Raw genomic sequence first — 13610 nt, forward strand, 5'->3', positions numbered from 1 at the left:
ATAAATATGGTTTTGTTTATTTATGTTGTTCTTTGCTGACCGCACCCCCGACAAACTTCTTCAAGCATTAATCTACGGTCAACTATCTACACCTCATTATAAATTATGAAAGAAATCGGGAATTTCATTTCTCATTTTTTTCGAAAGTTCTCATTAAAACAACTGTATCAATACAATTTTATAAATATATGTATATATTTTATGTGGCATAACAAATAGTAGAAAAATTACTCCAGGCTTAAGACATATTTATATGTGGAACTAAGTTAATTGCGATTCCAACATAATTTAAGTAATGTTGGGCATTATTTTCGTCAAAAAGAAACAGCAATTGATATAGGTCACAGTCCTGAACTGGGATAAATAGCTTTCTTCAGGAGGATACGCCAATGACAATGGAAGCTACTCAGCGCCAACTTGACAAGGAAGCGGATTCTAATTCGGTTGGTGTTCCATCAGGCACGTGGGCCTACAATGCATGTCCCCCCTATATTTAGTAACTGATGGATTGCTTGTTTCTTTCAGATCCATTGTCTCTTGTTATCTTTAGTTGAGTTAAAAAATAAAAAATAAAAATTTCTTGAGGTCATATTATCAACCTGTATAAAAACGGGGAATAATTGGCACCTTAATACGTTTTGTAAGATAGGGATAATTTATAATCTTCACCGAGTGTAAAAGTTTTCTTCAGCTTCCGAAATTTTATTCGATTTGGGTATAAAATGTTTGGTGTTTTGTAAATTTTAAATCAATAAACTGTCTTTAGCAATATCAGGAAAAATTTGGGTTTAAATTCCTTTTCATTGAATTTACAGGTGGATTTATGTGTTACTACCAATAAAAACTACATGAAGATTTATTCATTAGCTACCACCTAAAACTGGGCGAGTTTCCTCTAAGCACCAAGCATTTTTGGATATTTTGGAATAATTCACTTATTAATTTGGATGCCAAAAATATGAAAAATATAGATGAAAACAAAATTTCAAGACTATAAACAATAAAGAAACTTGAGAGTTTATCATATTTTCTTGAAATAAATGGAGAGTAAAACAGTAAAAAAAATATATCCAAACATTATTTTAATTATACCCTTTATCAAATTATTTCGGTAAATAATTTTTTATATAACTTGAAATCACTATTTTACAGAAAGGATGAGTTGAAATTGAAAATTATAAATACGAGAAACTACCGAGAGACATGTGTAAGTATATCAGATTTCGAGTAGCCAAATTTTCAGAAATGATGACTAGAAAAGAGATTAATTATTAAATTTTTAACTGGATAATAAAAAAACTGGTATTTTTTCTAATTAAGCATATAATTTCAACAATCTTAATATTTATTACTCCTACATTCATAAATGGCGAAGAAGAAATCCAGCAATGAAAATTTGAGTCATTTTTTACGGAGGAAAAAGAAAAATATCACGTTTAATTATAATTTCTATTATATTTAGGTTTAATCATAACGATTGTAACCAACCAATCGGAAGGTATACCTCCCTTCCTTTCAAGCCCTTTCCCAATTTGTACTACCACTGGCTGGTCGTACTCAGCAACACAAAACGTTTCGCGGAAAGTCATAGGAGTAATATTATCACTTAAAGAACAAAGTAACCCATTGCGACGATAGTATCTTTTTCTGAACTTACAAAGACGAATATAATTAATCATATACTCGTGATCTTGAGTTAATTAATGACATACTTTGTACAATTTTCAATCATGTGAATATAACATAATGTGTCAATTTTACCACTAATGCATTTGTGATTATTCTGAAGATATAATTTAATAAAACGAATAATATTTCTAAAATTTTTGTTTTATAAATCCTAAAAGAATTCGTATTAGTCTGAAAATAAATCGTGGGCTCATTTATAGAGATCATGCTTTAGCTACCCACAATACTTACAATATCATCTCGTACCACTAAGCCCATGGATCAAATACTTCAGATTGAAAAACGATAATTCATCAGGAGCTAAAACATCCCTCCTGGAAAAAGATATGCAGGTGACAGTTGGTGTAACTGCTTCACCACTAATCGTGGAGGGGGTTGGCGGGAGAGCTGGGAGGGGAGCTCCCTCAGTCTCCCCGAGATCGCCGACAGAGAAACTTAAGTGAGTCGTACCGAGTCCAAACCGCACATTCCGCGATCTATGTGGATACAAGCACGTGAGCAGATGGCAAGTAGACTGGCCAAATCATGTCACAAGTGTGCGCCGAGCATATTTCATGCATAAATAATGAAAAATATGAGTTTCATAAGGAGAAATAGTGTTTTCAAAAATTTGGATTGTTGGATTTTTAATTTTATTTAAAACTCAATCATCAAAGTTAAAAATAGCTTTTCTTTTCTTTTTATATATTTTTTCATAAATAATAAGTTTTTCGTGATCTAATACTTGACAAAATAAAATCAATTTAAACAGCTTCAGCTGATCAAAAAAAATTAACATTTTTTTTAAATCTAAAGAATATGAACTAATTAAATAGAGAAATGAATTAAATGCATGCATAGCCCAAATATTTACTTCTAATTTCAAAATATGTTTCAATGCAAACAAGATTATAAAAAGTCTAAGGAATGTCCCAAATGATAAAGTAAAAACATATTGAAAAAAATAAAAACCCAGGGAATAAAATTAAAAAAAACAGTCATCATAAAGAACAGAAAATAAATAAAATGAAAAGGTTATCTGTGAGTATCACAAACACATTTTTAAAATAAAGTATATAGAATATTTTTCATCCTAGATAAATAGACATTAAAAGTTAATATCTATTTTTTTTTTAAATTACAATTACTATAATAAATTATAATATTTTAATCATATTTATTACAATCATATATATTTCAACGTTTCGGCTTGCACTCTTGCCTTAAGTCTTTTTTACAAAATATTCCTACAATTAACTATAAATACATAAATTTATTTTGAGTTGATGGCAGTAGTCATAAATTCAAATGCTATAATTTATTTTATTGAACAATGAATTATATCTTACAATCATGTTTCAGATCATGTCATTTTCAATATACTAAATGTGTATTGTCCTATTATTGTAAAAAATGTGTGTATTGAATTAGTTATTATAAAAGATACATATTTTAAAATGAAATAAAATTACATTATAATTAAATAAAAATTAAATTATATTCTTTTAAATTGGTAGATTTGTAGGGAAAGTCTCAGTGTAATTTATGAGGCTGATGTTGATAATAGGAATCTTTTGTAAGAAATACCTGAGGATGATGTGCAAGCAGAAAAGTTTTCCTATTACCTAAAGATACGCACACAAAAAAAGAATAAAGGAAATATCCTGCATAAATTATAAGTATACCTATTATTACATAAGTTAAAGTACAATATAATAATTATAGATAGTGTAATATTTAATAACTTATTATGCGCATTGAAACTGTAGTTAAAATTGGAAAACTAAAATTAAATACAATTTTATTTATCCAAAACACTGAAAATTATTTAACATAGAATATTGTGTATTTTTTTTAGAAATGTATTAAAATAAATTTAGAAAAAATTGAACTTAATAATGTATCTAATATAATTATTTAAATAATATTACTTATTACTTATTAGTTTATTAATAGTTTCTGATGCAGTAAAAGCATCTAAAATATTATCGAAAAATGTAATTCAGAAGTATATAATATATAATACAAAAAATAAATGAAAATTAATCATCAATAAATCCAAAATAATTTTGAAAAATAACAATCTTATTTTTATACTGCTTATTTGTTTAAATATCTTACAATGGACTTTAAAGTCAATATCATATTTAAATTAACAAAAATACTGATAGTATTTTACATTAAAGTCACAGGAAGGAAAATTTTAATGTTATATGCCAGGTGGATTTTGATTGGTCTTGCTATTATTTTCTATTATTATTATTATTGATTATTTTCATGAAATGCATTTAACTTTTATATGTTTATAATCTTCATCAATCCATATGTTCAAAGTAACTTCCTGAAAAACTCTCGGCGCACACTTTTATGTTAATTTTTTATTATTTGTAATAACTTTCGTAAAGATTGAACATCTCTTGTGCAATAAAAGAGCCTTTATATTAATGTGAGTACAATTTTATGGCTCCCGTAGGAAAGAGTTATATAATTCAAGGAAGTACCAACTTCTCTTTTATTCAGAAGTAGGATTCCATTTTATATTGTAAATCATATATACCATTGTATTTTCCATCTTTTTTTTTGGGGGGGGGGGAGGGAAGTAATTTGCCTTATGAACTATTTATTATTGAAATGTTTATTGAGTGCCTTCTACATTACGAAGAGACAATTTGCTGCATATTGTCTTTAACGAACTCTCCGGTGTACCGTTGCTTTTTGCCATTCGGACTCGTCCTACTAAAAATGGAAGCTGGTAGCTCGCCTTCATGATATATGTCTTAGAAATATTTAGCATCTGTAGGTGTAAGTACATTTTTTTTTTTTTTTTTACTTGAATGTACATCTGGAACGTCTTACAAAGAGTTTCTAATTAAATATAATAAAATCGAATCTGTTAAAAGTGTCACGTATCATTAAGATATGATTGTGAAACAAAAACTTTTGCAAAGCAATTCAAACATGATAAATACTCAGTACTCCCGGAAATAACTTTTACGAAAGAAAAACTTAAAAAAATTTATTAAATTTTAATTAATAAATTAAAAAAAATTATTTTCCATAGTAATTTTTTCTTTTTTTATTAACACGTGTTTATTTGACCAACCGAAAATGCTAGAAATGGATATAGAATCGGGATGTTAATCATGAAAACAATATTACAAATTTTTATCTTTTTTTTCTATATATATATTTAATGTTCTCTAACAAATCTGTTTATAACTGCTCTTTAAGCCTGCAAATATCTAAGGTAATCAAAGTGAAAGACCTCTACAATAAAAAATAAAAAATCTACACTGAACGAATATTTACTTCTGATCTGAAAATATAATATTATATATTTTATATTGGCTACTTAGTAATTTGATATCTGCAATTTTTTTTTGCATTGAACATCTAATTACATCTGGGTAGCGTTAAACTTATCCGCCATAATATCCGGATGGAATGTAACTATTTATGGTAGATCAAAGAGTTTGAATGAAAGGGTTCCTATTGTAAGTCATTGTGTAATGAAGTTTTTGTTGTTTAATGTGGCAGTTTTTGATATTGTTAGGGTTTTTAAGTAGTTTCCTCTACTATTTTTCACATTTTAAAATAAACATTATATAAAATAAAAGTCCGAGAAACTAAGTCGAAATCTACATACTTAACGCTAATATAAACTCAAGCACATTTCCTTTTGTTCAATATATAAACAGTGATTTGTCTTCATTGGAGCAAAGTACTTCACTCATTTTGTGAGAGTTTATTTAATTTAATATTTCATATGTAAGGTATGTATTTCATAAACATTTGAATTTTATTAGTTTGAGGCCCATGCTGATTGAAATTAATTCTATTTCAAATTAAGTAAAGTTATACATTATTAAAAAAAAAATTGTATTACAAGAAGTTTAACTCATTGCGTAATTATAACGGTACTTCAGTCTGCCGATTTTCGAGCATTCTTTGGAGAAGCTGCAGTCATTTAAGTGAACTCAACAAAAGGGGTAAAGAACTAAATCTCATATACAGATAAAACAAAATAAATAGTTATTATTAAGAAAAATAACGGATAAAACATATAAAAATGAACCGAAATTCTTGTAGAAACTTACTGCTACAAAACAATAATATAAACTCATTATTTTACATAGAATAAATATATTATACATAATGATAGTAGCACTATAAGGAGGCCCCTCACCTCCGGATTTAAAATAGCACCCCTTTTAGAATGGATATCTCATAAATAACAAATAAACATAACAGGTAACTTTTTAACTAAATAATTCAAAAACACTATCCAAATTATAGTCTCAAAAAGAAATTTAAAGATTATAAATAAATAACAGGTAACCTTAAAATAGCATTAAAGGACTCCAATGGGAGTCTCGGCCAGAAAAAAAAAAAAGAAAAGAAAAAGAACCTTAAAATACCAAAGGTAGCAAAAGGTAGACCCAACACGAATTTTCACAGTAATGCACTTATTAATTCACTTTTTTTTTCTGTTTTAGAGGGATCGGAAAAAAAAAGACTATAATTTAATAATAATAACTTGAGTAAAGCGTTCATAATAACATTAATAGAGCTTGAATTGTATTTTTATTTACAAAAAATATTCATGTTATTATTATTCTTTATTTCCTGCGGCAGTATGACCGAATCAAAATTGAATGTTCTTACTGGACTTTAGACACTCATTACATTAGAGTATAAAAAATTTAAAGATTTATAATTTTATTTTCTTCTTTTTGTTGTACCACATTCTGTCATATATTTAGACATTAGTAATAGAGATCAGAAAGCGTACTCACACTATATTTACTGAGACATAAAGTAAGTGATAACAAAATAATAAATAGAAGCAAAATTAAACTTTAAGTAAAATAAAATAATAACTCTAAGTAAACACATTCATTCCTATTTAAATTCAGCCGAGGGTTCCCTACCCGAGCTTGAACCCCCCACTTGAAGGGAAAAGCTTGATGTCGGTTGATTCCAGCGCTTCTCTTTAAAACGCATCGCTTAGTAAAATTAAACACGATAATAGTAACTGACATTTTTTGCATTTCCTTGTTAACAAATTTTTAAATGTATAAATATCTATAACAGCACTCATTTGCTTCCCATAATGTCGGGTTCTAGTCTAGACCATTTAACCAAACATAGAGGATTGTTTTAGAACTTTGTTGATTTGAGTTTTGCTGGTTCATAGAAAAAAACTTTCTTCAAACCCTCTGTTCTTCACTTTATTTTTTTAAAAGGTTTATGGGTAATTTATAATTAGATGGTGAGAGAATAATACAATTTTTTAAATATCTTTAATCAAGTTGTCTCTCTTTTTTTTTGAGTAACAGAATGTGTAGCAACTACAAGGTCAACAGCTATAAATTTACAAATAATTTTTTTTTATTATTATTATCATTTTTATTTTTGAGTTTTAAGAATAACAGAATGATTTTTTTTTTTGTAATAATAAGGGATTGCTGAGTGTAATACAAATGGGAAAAAAGTATGAAATAAGCATTTGTAAATTTGTTTCCATTGACCGGACAATGTACTCTTTATGATGTATTACACAAAAGCGGTACAAAGTACATATATCATTCCTCGCATCCTTGGCTTTGGTTTTTCTAGAACGGTCCGTTACTTTTTTATCCAAGTAGCTACCCAGTTATTCTCGTTTCACACAGCAGATAAATGCCGTTTAAGAAATAATTCTTTCTAAAACAAACTTGGTTCATGTTACTTAGGAGTTTCTTTCCTCGACTACTAACTCTAGCGATTATTCATTTTTATCATGAGTTTTTTTTTAAAATACTTTTTAAAGTTAAGATCCAGTACATATAGTTAAATTATAATACATACTAAAACAAAGAGAACTTGACATACTCATTTTCAGAATTATTAATGATTACCACTTAGTTATGTTAAAAATTCTTTAGTAGTATAGTAGGACAGACAAGTGACCTTAAAAATGTGGTTCTTGAAAATAGCATCTATGAACTTATTTCCCTTTAAAACCCTAAAATTAAGTTAGTACTTGAACGTTAATTACTGGCCCATTATTATATAAACGATTCTCCCAGATACAATCATTAATAAATGTAAAAAAATAAATAAAATCACAAATTACCTTTCGACCGTGTCTTTTAAAGTGTGATTGACAGTCCTTCATGAATATACTTAGTTGATAGAATAAAAAATAATTATGAAGACTTCACGATAAACCTATTGATATATATATATTTTTAAAGAATTTAACATTATATTCATTTGCAAGGTTTTCCAATTCAGAAACAAGAATATAGGGAGAAATGATACAGTCATAATTATATTTTTCCAGATTATTTTCCAATGGTACATCTGAAAATGATTTTTTTCACTTTTTTTAAAAGTTTGAGGTCTGGGCAATTAGTCTGAAAGTGATTTTTTCAAAAATGGATTGTGATAAATCAATAATTTGCGTTGTCTCCTTGACCTAAGGGCCGAAACATTGGAGAATTAAAATAAACTATTGAGAGTAAAGTCGATAATTTGTAGTTATGTTATATTTATTATAAATTTGTTTCTTTATTTATTTACTGTTGTTAAATTACACTAAGCAATTTATTTATGTATGGCGTACATAACATGTATTATCAACAAAAACAAAAAAAATTGTCATGAGAAACTATTTTAAAATAATAAAATAGAAAAATGACTACATCACAATACGAACAATAAACAAGAAAACTGAGGTGGAAAGTTATTTGTATACCTCAATCAATCATAATAAATTTATTATAATTATAGAGGTATTGTTATTTGTTTTTTCAACCAGCTTGACATATTTCTATTGAGGTGTAAGTTATAGTATACTGTATTAGTTGGGGTCTATACCTATACTACTCAGACTAGCATATACGCACTGAATAGCCCTTTCTTAACTTGTAATAGTATAAACATTCCGATATCATGTAATAGTAATACTTAATTTTATTATAAGACTTTTGCTTCCTTTTCGAGATATAAATATTAAAACAATTTTGAGAAATTGAAGTTAAAATAAAATAAAAACTCCACCTAGGTGGTTCAGAAAATTGAACGAGATATTTCGTTTCTGATTTAAATGAAAGAGAATTTCTTGATTTATTGCTTTCATAACCAAAGTAGTAAGGTTGCTGACCACAGAAATCTAGCGGTGGAAAATTTATGATTTTCACAGAAGGGTGATATATATTTCTCCTATTTCTGGTGTTATTTAAATTTCCTTTTTTTTTTTTTTTGTTTTTTTTACACATTTATTATTGTTATAAAATAGTGGAATTTTATTAGAACAATTATTTCTTTGATAATTAAAGTGTAATTTTACGAAATTTATAAAACATATGTTTACTTAACGTTAATTGAGTCCTCGGCATTGTATATAATTCTTTCTGATAAGTTATTTCGATATATTTTATAGTTCCTTGTCAATATTACAGAAATTTCATGTTTTGTAGCCTTATTGGGATTACAAAAAGTTATAAATAATTTTTTAAACAGTTAGAAATTCTCTATTTCGACTTCTTTTTTTTCTGACCTAATATTATTTTAGTGGCTAGAAAAGGAAAAAAAAAACTAAAAAAAAACTATCGATATATTTATTAGACTAGATTATTTATACTGTAAATAGTGAAGGAATAGATTGGAATTTTTTAAAAAAATCTAAAATTACTTGAATCCCAATATATCGTACAGTTTAACCAAGCGTCTGAGATGCCGAGAAAGTAATTATTCAATTTACTTCACCAGATCCATGAGCGACCAGACTTTGTCATTCTTATAAACTACTGGGTAGTATTTGATAAACTATTTTTGCTAAAAGTTTACATTAATAGGCTAAGTATAGGTATAAAAAACGAAATATTCTAGCGGCCCGGGCAAGTGCCTAGAATAGCCAGTCCTTCCCCCATCTGCGAAGATACGCATATACATATTAAAAACAACATTTAATTTTAATTAAAGTTAAACACTAATTACTAATAACCTCTTACGTCATCTAAATGGCAATAATTATAATTGTATTTTTTTTTTACTTATTGTTAATTTTTTTTAGTGAAGTATAAGCAAAAGCTAAGGGAGTTATGGACTGCTTTGGAGATATCCGATCTATGCTCGGTCATTAAGTGTATTCCAATGTAAATAAAGGCAATAAAGATTTTTAAATAATTTAAAAAAAAAAAACCGTGCCCGTGTAGGCCTCGGCGCTTCGCGCCGAGGCGACATATTTCCGTGACAACGTATACTCTATGCTAATATTACATAAATATAAATTAAAATCAATCCAATGTTATATATTTGAAATAATAAACCAGTTCACATATTGAATTCAGATATTTATTTTTGCTTGGTTATACAAAATATTTATACAGTTATACTTAATTCTAAGACTTTATTTCCAATATTCTATTCATAATCGGACGATGGTAGTTTAATTAATTCCAATGAATTTTATTATTATCACCATATTCTTAATTTCATGGATAATTTAAAGATCATCTCAGGCTTCCTTCCCCCACCACTACCTTCTCCGTTACGCTACACTTTTGCCTGCATGACTCTCAGCATCTATAATCCTCTTACCCCCACCACCTCACTCTTACCCATCCCCACCACTACCTTCTCCGTTACGGGACACTTTTGCCTGCATGACTCTCAGCATCTATAATCCTCTTACCCCCACTACTACACTACTAATTACCTTCCCCACAATCTACTTCCGTTACGGGACACTTTTTCTAACATTGCATCCCGCAAAATGATTTATAAGACGTTGTCACGTCAAAAATTATATTTTTTTTAAAAAAATATTTTTTAAAAATTATTTCGATCTAAAACTTGAAATTATTGTTCTGGAATTTTTCATGTTTTGCCATTAATAGCATATAAATTTTTTCTTCAATATAATTAACAAAGCATTAAGAACAATGAATGAAACATGTTTATTTTTAAAATAAATGAGATTGGTGTATTAAAACATATAGACAATGGAACAATATTCATCTGTCGAAGGCTGTGTGCAATTTAACTACAAAACATAAATAACGAAACTAAAAAAAAGCAAAACAAAAAAAAAAAACAATTATATGCATTAAAAATACAATAAGTCAGTTGTTTAAAACAATAATATCAAATTTGTAACTAACAGTGGTATGGGTTTTACTGTAACATGTTAACCAATCTCTTCACAGTGTAGCTCTCCAATTAGAGCCTTTTAATAAATTGTATAATTAAGAATATTACTTATTACTTTAATTTTATTTATATAAGAGTAGGGAGAAAACAGTAAATGGTTCTATTTCTGTATTTTGATTAGATAGGCATAACGATCAATTTGTGAAATAATTATGTAAAAGGTTTATATATTTTTATACTGTACTTTGTTAATATCTTAGAGTTAAGAATATATATAAATAATTTAAATTTTATTCATCTGTTTTTATTCTAATTGAGAACTCTACTCTTATAATAATTATTTAAATTTGAAAGCAGACTTTAACCTTTTGGTGGTATTGCTAGCAGCATTTTTAAGGCATTTCTATATACTCAGAATGCCTAAAATCTAGATAAGAAGACCAATTTAAACATTGTCTATCTAACTAAATAAGTGGAATGTACACAATTTTAGAATGAGTCACTCTTAACTAAACAATTCTCCAGACTGGTTTCTTCAAGTTATAAAATTGTTGAGTGTACCAAAAAAAATCTTTTCTTTTGGTTGGTGTATTTTTTTTCTTTTTTCTTAGTACATTCTTACTTTTTTTTTTTTTAAATTTAATATATCTATTGAAATTCACAACTGTACATTCAGTAAATTTGATCTCGGTTATAATGAAGTGAGTGAAACAAGCATGTAGAGAACTACCTATAGGTAGCACTCTAGTGACGTTTTACACTCGCAGGTCTCGTGGCCATCTTCTTTTTAGGCGCCTCGGAGGTTTGTCAGGAATTGAAGAGGAAGCAAGGTACATACTGCTTGTTAATTTTGATTCTTTTTTTATAAGAGAAATAATTATTTTCCAAAAAACTAACATTTTAAAAAAATATTTTGTTTCCTATGAATTATAACTTTATTGTAAAAAAAATTTCATTGATCAATAATCAAATTTGTTAGGTGATGTCTTAACTATTTTAATATATTTTGCCAATTCCGAGTCTATTTCTTCCAATAGGAAATTGGATAATAGACCCGAAACTTTGTTGATAAGAAAGAAATATAGGCGTTAATATTTTAGGAGAACGTTAGTGTTTTTACGTTACAAATTACCTGTCTGGTGGCTTTTTGTTCTTATTTATTTTATTTTTTATGGGTGTTTTTATTTGATTAGGGTCTCCAAAAGAAATATGTCTCGGACCTAAAATTACATTCTATATTGCAATTAATAACAAATAAATGATGGTACGATTTCGTCCTATAAAGAGACATTTTTTTAAAAATAATAATTTAATAAGAAAAAAAGTGCTCAAAATGATGCTCTACAAACAAGATTTCGGTTTGTTGTTGGATACAAATATATTGCTTTACAGTGTACATAATTAATACTTTATGTATTAATATACGTTATATATTAATCATGCGAACCAACAGTTTTCAAAAGCTGCAACAATGTGCTGAAGCACTGAGTTATTTAAAAAACTTAGTGGGTCCTATTGGATGATATTATTGGAGTGGGATACTTCTTGTATGTACAATACATACAATGCGTTATGGTTAATGGAAAAAACGAATGCGAAATAACTTTAAAAACAAGCAGAGAGTGTCTGTTCGCTCAATTTCGTGTTGGTTTATTCTTCCTCAACTCCCACTTGGTACAATCTCACTCCATTTCACGGCATGCTTACCTGTCACTTCAAGTACTGAATTATCGGCCTAAATTCCCCCGCTATTTGATCCTAACCCGTTAATACCAAGTACAAAGAACATAGAGACCTATCTTCCGCGCTGACCTCCGGCACAACAGTGATAAACATTTATTACATGACATTAGCCGCACTAACAGAGATCCTTGTACTCCACTATCTGCTTGGCGATCTTGGCGTCCCTCCTAATGCGACCTTCTGGTATTCTACGAACCGATTGTGTCGCGATTGAGATACTGGCTTACACCGAAGTGAAGCTGCACGAATGCAATAGGAAATTTATTAGTAACTAATAGGCAAGATTCGACTGTTCTGGACCATTTTTATAAGATTAATTAATTAGATACAATCAAAAAACGAGAAAGTTCAAGATTCTTGTGGAGGTTTAAAAAGTGCAATATTGGTACGATAAAATGGAAAACTAGTCGTTTAGACAAAATGATAGAGAAGTTGTAATCTTGGGGCTACTGTAAAGTAATCAAAACCGTATTCAATTGCAAATGACCCATATCCGTACTATATGGTCTGCATTATTCCATTATCCTTCTTTGAAAAGAAACGCTTCTCTGTAATAAGCTAAATACATTTCTTGGCAGATTGGTAAATATGCTTTTATCATTAAATATTAAACAAAATAAAATAAGGATTATAAAAAGCTCAGAAACCTTCATCACTTTAGGAGTAGTTCTTTTAAGTCTTTGGCACGGACTAACAACTTACTTGCTCTGACTAGTTTTTGTAGAGAATGTAAGTTATTATTCCATTCTAAAAACTTTATAAACCTTACCTGAAGTGGTGAATAGTTTGTTAGCTAAAACACCTTTGGTTCTCACCAAATCACCTCCTTGCACAACCGTTGGTCTAGTAACAGTACTTCCTTACAAAGTACTGAACCCCTGGTTTTTTTTTTAAAACCACTTTTGCATTCAATGAGTCATATTATATTAACTTTTTTATATTTTGTAATTTTTAGTAAAATTGTCAACAGCAGTAACAAGTTGTTGTTGTTGATTGTTGCTTAAAGGTGTAAAACCCTCTAGTCATCAACGCCTATGGCATGATAAAAGTAAAAAAAA

At 28.3% G+C, this 13610-nt stretch overlaps 1 protein-coding gene across 2 annotated transcripts in view; it reads left to right on the forward strand.

Annotated features, from left to right (window-relative positions):
* Nucleotides 1-2109: 2109 nt before the first annotated feature.
* The window catches only part of LOC112210022 (growth hormone secretagogue receptor type 1-like), a 372925-nt gene continuing 361424 nt past the window's right edge, over nucleotides 2110-13610 (forward strand). For both annotated transcript variants that reach the window (XM_067052406.1, XM_067052407.1), the window contains exon 1: nucleotides 2110-2194. The gene's annotated coding sequence lies outside the window, so the exon portion shown is untranslated. The remainder of the gene's footprint in view (nucleotides 2195-13610) is intronic.

This window comes from Halyomorpha halys, unplaced genomic scaffold (assembly GCF_000696795.3).
Source record: "Halyomorpha halys isolate HHAL.00 unplaced genomic scaffold, Hhal_1.1 Scaffold41.1, whole genome shotgun sequence".
Classification (NCBI taxonomy): domain Eukaryota; kingdom Metazoa; phylum Arthropoda; class Insecta; order Hemiptera; family Pentatomidae; genus Halyomorpha; species Halyomorpha halys.